Raw genomic sequence first — 6,608 nt, 5'->3', positions numbered from 1 at the left:
TCGCACTTGAAACTCTGAGGTTCAATTGTTCAAATTGTCGGCAAGCGATACAAGCCACGCATGATCTTTTCAATTGCCCAAATATTTTCATTTTTCGATTTGTTAAAAGGGGGAAATGGCGGATTTACTCTTCGAAAGGCCTGAGGCCTTACAAATTCTTGAAGCTCCATTGTAATAAATAAATTGTGGGCAATATGTATCGTTTTATTTTTATGAAATATTAGAATCACATAACATTAAGAATACATGGATTAAGTATTTGAAAAGACATTTGTTTCACATTTATCGCGATAATAATGTAGCTATATAATCCACACTCTAGATGCGAAAAGCTAACAATAACTCAGTATACTTTCATTCGATTTACTTCAAACTTTTGGTAGGTGTTGCTAATGCTACTTTGTTTAATTGCACTGTTGTACGTACGGAATTTCTGGTGAAATAATATGTATGTACATATTTTTCGAGACCCTGTCTTATGGGTCCCGACATTTTTATGAAATTTTCTAGGATGAGTCTAAAAGTGATGACATTTTGTTGAATATCTCTATGCGAATGTACCAAAATGTGTGATACAATTGAAATGAGGATGATTAGATGAAACTGAAAGTAAAGAATATAATCTTTGTGTAAGATACTTAGATTTCGGGAAAATTGAATTTAAAGATTCATTTAATATATGTGTATTTAACTATCACCGGGCTTCATACACATATGGAAGAATAAGCGATGCTAATGTTATTATTTTATACGTATATGCTTTCCCGGTTGTACCACATATCCTGCTACAGTTTCTGTATAGATTTGTTTTAATTGTTACCAAGAAATACGCATAAGCACGAGATATTTCACAAAATGTTATCGTTTAATTTCTAGATTGATCCCTGAGAATTTCATGCAACTCTTTGAGGAGCACACCGAAAAGTCTCCTGATTGTAAGTTGAAAAGTGAAAACATCTAGACAATCCAAAAGATCGCGCATGGCTTGTGCCACTTGCCCGTGACTTGAGTTTCAAGAGTGAGAGAGTAAGCTTCACTTTAAATTCGCCTTCTCTTTCGACTTTCCGAAGCTGTCCGAAGTGATCCGAAACGTCGACCCACGCAGACGCAGCTGGTCCAATACTGTATATAATGGAGGGGGAAGTTTTCAGTAACGTGCGTCGTCAATTTGGGTATTACAGATTCCGATTCCACATTGGCAGCCTTGCTAATTAGGCGCCACCTCGTTTGCACAAGCCCAATAAAATTAGTCACACATTTTACTCTGATTTATGGATAACCCAGCAAAAAGTAATGCCGAGACATGGGTTTACGGGAGGTAACTTTTTGTCCTTATATGAGAAGCTTTTGAGCTGGGAAAGGATTCATTCGAAAGCAAAAGGTTCAATGGAGCGCTCTTCACATTCAACAGTCCTTCAATACTGACCATTCATAACTACTGTGCAATAACGATTAAATTTTTTCTTAACTGCAATCTTAATCTGTTAGCAACTGAGATTAGATTAAATGATATTTGTTTAGACTTTGTTTTATTTGTTAACGTAGAAGATTAATTGAAATTAAGAAAAGAGAGAAATTAACTGATTGTGAGAAAGATATAAATACGACGTTAAAATAAATACTTGAGAATGAAATGACGCATAAAAAGACTACTGAGATATTTAATGTTACGACATTAGAAGATAGATTTAGAGCAATTGAAGCCTGTAAAATTGTTAATGTAACTTCCAAAATGGGCAAATTTAAAAATACTTTCAATGACGAACTAAAAAGAGAATTGATGGTTTACATGAAACTCTAAGAAGTTCAAGGCATGCACAGTTCTTGCTTGTTAGTAAATGAGGTCTTTTAAAAGTAGTTTATATTAATGTTTAAATCTCTTTTACTGATATCTCTTAATATTAACGCTTAAAAATCGACTCATCGTACAACTGGTCAGTACTGGGGAACAAGTTTTGCCAATCGCTCTCTTTCTTTCAAAAATCTCAGCAGCAAATATACACCCGTATATTTATTTATTTTTGATAACTGTATGATGCTCATCTTTCAATAATATCTTCACTTTTCTTGTTTATTTTTCAATATCGTAAGCCACAGATTATTACCTTATGAAAAATTTGTGAAATTTTAGTAATATATCACAATTTCGCTTCATAAGTGACACAATTTTAGAAACGTGTTTTATAAATTACGACCATAAAGCAGTTTAATGTAATGCATACTTTCGTAAACGCTTTTTTGTGAGTTATGACACTTTTGAAGCGAAGGAGAAATGTATGTATTTCGTTTCGTTATCTTTAAATTTATGTTATTTAATTTTGTTCTTCAATTACAATATAATGATAAGCTTCCACTTCTCGGGAATAATCATGTGTAGTGAAGCCTACATGGGAGTAGATGATTTTCTAACACATTTACCATTTTCTTTCAACGTAATCAATAATTTGTTTTGTATTTATGTATCTTATCTTAGCAATTTTATTTTAACATTTAGAAACGGCTATGCTAACGTAATCACATTACTATAGCAATTGATAGAATTATCATTCTCATAAATAACTGCCCGTTCGAATGTCGCGTACGTGGAAGCAAATAATTTGAAAAACAATAAATGGTAATAAGTAAAATCCCATGTGACATTGCCGCGGTTCAAGATAATTTAAGTTAATTAGAGATTCGTATCGCCGATTGCCATACGTAACAGTTTTACTGTATTACTATTCGTAAATTAAATGGAATAATTTTTATATGAATACAATAATTATTTTCAAAATAATTGCGTGTATCTTGTTCTACTCAACAGGTTATATGTTAATTTTTTATTTGGTTTTCTGTTTTAGAATACTTTCACTTGTAGCCCTCGAAGGAGAGTGGATTGTGTACCTTGCTACCAGGAAGCGCCATAAACTTGCATAGTTGACTTATAAATTATCACATTAATCTACTACGTACAGTGTTTTGAAAATTGTGAAGACACATAATGTAATTTTATAATACTACGATTTCGTTACAGTTTTGTATGTTACAATTATGAGTATTATATTCAAAATTATTATATTCAAAAAATATTTTACAACATTTATAAATATTTTATAGCAACTATGGAACATTTATTTTTAAATTGCTTATGTTCTATATTTTCTCTATCCATTTTGCTCAGTTTCCTTTTTTCCTATTTACTGGGTATTCCTAACACGTACGTATAACGCAATTCAATGGTGGACTGAAACTAACAACACAAAAATAACGGAAAAACTGTCTATGAACGTCTGTTTAACTTGACTTTATTCCTGAATTATAGGTGATTTCATATTCTTTCTTTTTACTTCGTAAAAAGTAGGTATTCATAAATGGTACTTCCAATATGAATACAGTAGAACTAATTAGAATAATTCATAGAAAAGGTAAACAAGGTTGGAAGATAATTTTTGTTTAGAAATTGTCTAATAAAACGAATTAAACTATTTCAGCTTATAATAAAGAACAAGGTGTTGTATATAGTATATACAGCCTGTTTGGCAGCAGGTGATAGAAATTTTAAGGGATGATTCTACATGTCAAAATAGGACAAAAACCAGAAATGAGAAAATTGCAATTTGCGGTTTTATTTTAGAGTGATTAATTATTGCAAAAACGTCTAAAATTTGTGTAAAATAGTCTAACTTGGGCCATTCTACTGCCGGTGTGCATTAGTCAGGTGAGACATCGCGACGTCAGTAGAATAAATCCTGAATTAGATACATTTCACGTGTACTTTAGGTACGCTTTCAACAATTAATAATTCGGAAACGAAGTCTCAAACACATTTTCGTCATTATTAATTTTCGTCTTATTTTAGCATGTGAAATCATCCTTTAACATTTCTGATATATACAATCAAATTCGTTGTATCGAATATAGAAGCAGCTATAACTTTGGAATAAGATGTAGCGTTGTATATGTTTATACAAACTTTTTTAATTTTTTTTTATCTCGTATCCACTGTTGAAGAAAATAACTTGTAATTTATTTCTAATTTTTAATCTAATTTTCTTTTTGTCCCTGCTTTTTTTCCTGCTCTTATCTGTAATCTTATCTTAATATAATATTCTTATTAAGAAGGCAGAAAAAAGTATAGGAGCTGAGAATTTGTTTTCATGAAAAATATTGAAGGAAATTATTAACTTTCATCCATAACAAATATGTTTATTAATTTTCCATACATTTTGATAAAAATGTTATTAATAAATAAGCAAAGTTTCATAATTGGTAAGATTTTTGATTAACATTAATGTTGCAAAAATAAGTATGTAAGTTTTATTAATTTGTACATTTTATATAATTTCTAAGCAATACAAATTTTAATTAAAAAAATTAGGTTTGTAAAGAAATTGTGCTTTTAAATTATTTGTAAAATCTAGGATTCTGGAGTCGACAGATACAATTTTCGACTCCTTTTTTCTTTAGCCTCCAACCTCGATTCTTGTATCTATAATAGATTATTAACGTAATAAGTATACATATCTATGTATGTATATGTATATCTTAATTACTGATACTTAGTACACAATGATACTTTTGTTAATACGGGTAAATAAAGCAAAGAAACATTTTAAATCGTTCGTTAATTGTAAATTAAATTACAGTTCTTAATTATGCATGTCTAAAGAAAATTATTTCTTTATTAATCATAAATACCTTCCAAACAATTATTTTTTTGAGGATTTAATTAATCTTTTATGCTTGACTTCAATCTATTGCTTAACTTCTTCTTTTGGTCTTTTACTTCTTTTATTTTCTTTCTATTTATTTTTTTTCTTTCTATTGTTCTATTTTTGTTTTTTCGTCCTTCAATTTACTTAATTCTTCTCCAGATTGGCACTCCAGATTTGCAAAGAGTCATTTTTTTGTTGAAGGTAGGTGAATCCATTATAGTATTTTATTTCCATTACGAGTGTTTACCTGGTAGAGTCTACCCTACCTGAAAAAGGGTCTGATAAAATCGAGTTGCCAATATCGGAGTTGGTTTGGGGATGAAGCTTGGATATAAAAGCCAAGGTACCGTTTCTGAATTTGAAAGAGTGGGTCAAGTGATATCGACCATGCAGGAGCAGAAGAGGCATAGAAAGGTTTGATTTTGCGATTCTCATTGCAGGCATCTTTGTCTTGCCTCAATGACTAACTATATTTGTCTTTCCATGATGTGTCGCCCATCAGTGAAGCTAAGGTAGACCGACTACCTATATTTTTCCACACCTTTGGTTGACCTATAGCAAACGTAGTAGCGATCCAATTCATTGTTCAACCATTAATAGATTTCACTTAATTCAGCGATTTCTGTCTATGACGTCAGCATTCTTAATGCTTTGGTGTGCGGCACAAACTTATACGAAGTTGAATATTGAAGTGATGAATCAGTTGTTCTAGCCATATAAGTTGAGGAAATCGATATACAAACGATATGTAAAGTATACAAACTAATTCTTATTTTATTAATACCTATGTTAGTGAAATCCTAATTAGGAATAGTTTCTAATTTCTGGCGTTTGAATCCAATTGAGATTTACTTTAATTTTAGTTGCTTGCTTCTTCAGTTATTCGTAAATCTGGAAAAAATCTTGAAGAATAAGAACGAGAGATCCTTATTCATTAAACGTGTTCTTCGGAGCTATGTATATTGAATTTGATTTCAATCCACTTTAAAAGCAGGGAAAGTTTCTGAATAATGAAGAATTCAATTGAATTGATGAATTAAAATAACTATTTTCGGTGTTTGTTTCAATCATATCGTGGAAAATTATCTTTGAAACTTTTTTGTTAAATAGTATGAAATTTATTCAGTAAACAGCAAACAGGCATATTTTTGTTTATATTCCCAGAAGAATAAGTTAAATAAGTAAGTACGTGTAGGTACGCCTATACATAGATAGAAAAACGACGTTGAAGTTCTCTCATATGCAAACATTATTGTCTCAGTTACACTGGATAATTTTACTAATATTTTTGGCCTTCCATATCCTATGATATGGAAGAATGGAAGAATTTATTGCATGATTTGAATAGTAGTGAAACATTGTCGAATGTTAAAGTTCCAAAACTTTATTAATGTTCTCCTAATTTGGATGCAAGACAAAAGTGTATAAAGGCGTGAACCTTTTACATTTTGTTCAATGTCAGTTAATCCATTTGAAATTCATTTCAAAAAGAGTAAAATTTTCCTTTAATTAAGGAATTGTCAAATCGTAAAAATTTCGTCACCTTTGATAGCCGCTATAATATGTATCGTATAAACAACAGTATTAGCAATTTTGAAAATACTGTCGGAAAGTGTGATCAGTTTTCTTTGAAACAGGCATAAAAATGATGCACTTTAACGATATTATAACTATTTAAAGAAATATCTATTTAAAGAAGTAGTATTTTCACAATTTCTACGCTTTTTTCGTGTATAGAAACTTTTAACATTTTTCGAATAAAGTATTTTAAAATAATACACCGAAAAAATATATTTTATTATTCAACAGCAAGTAAAATACAATGAAATTACGAATAACAAAAATAGCAAACCATGGCGTTGCAAAGGCAAACAATTTTTATTTGAGTACTTACTAAAAAAAATTAAATTTATT

The 6,608-nt window shown here is 30.3% G+C and overlaps 1 long non-coding RNA gene across 1 annotated transcript; it reads right to left on the bottom strand.

The window, feature by feature from the left end:
• Window positions 1-4,340: 4,340 nt before the first annotated feature.
• On the bottom strand, window positions 4,341-5,384 carry LOC143188141 (uncharacterized). Its single transcript, XR_013003487.1, has 3 exons — window positions 5,042-5,384; window positions 4,678-4,960; window positions 4,341-4,468 (listed from the first exon to the last, which is right to left on the bottom strand). It is a non-coding gene; the product is annotated as an uncharacterized LOC143188141 (long non-coding RNA).
• Window positions 5,385-6,608: the final 1,224 nt, after the last annotated feature.

This window comes from Calliopsis andreniformis, chromosome 2, assembly GCF_051401765.1.
Source record: "Calliopsis andreniformis isolate RMS-2024a chromosome 2, iyCalAndr_principal, whole genome shotgun sequence".
NCBI lineage: Eukaryota > Metazoa > Arthropoda > Insecta > Hymenoptera > Andrenidae > Calliopsis > Calliopsis andreniformis.
This window is presented reverse-complemented; position numbering and strand designations above follow the sequence as displayed.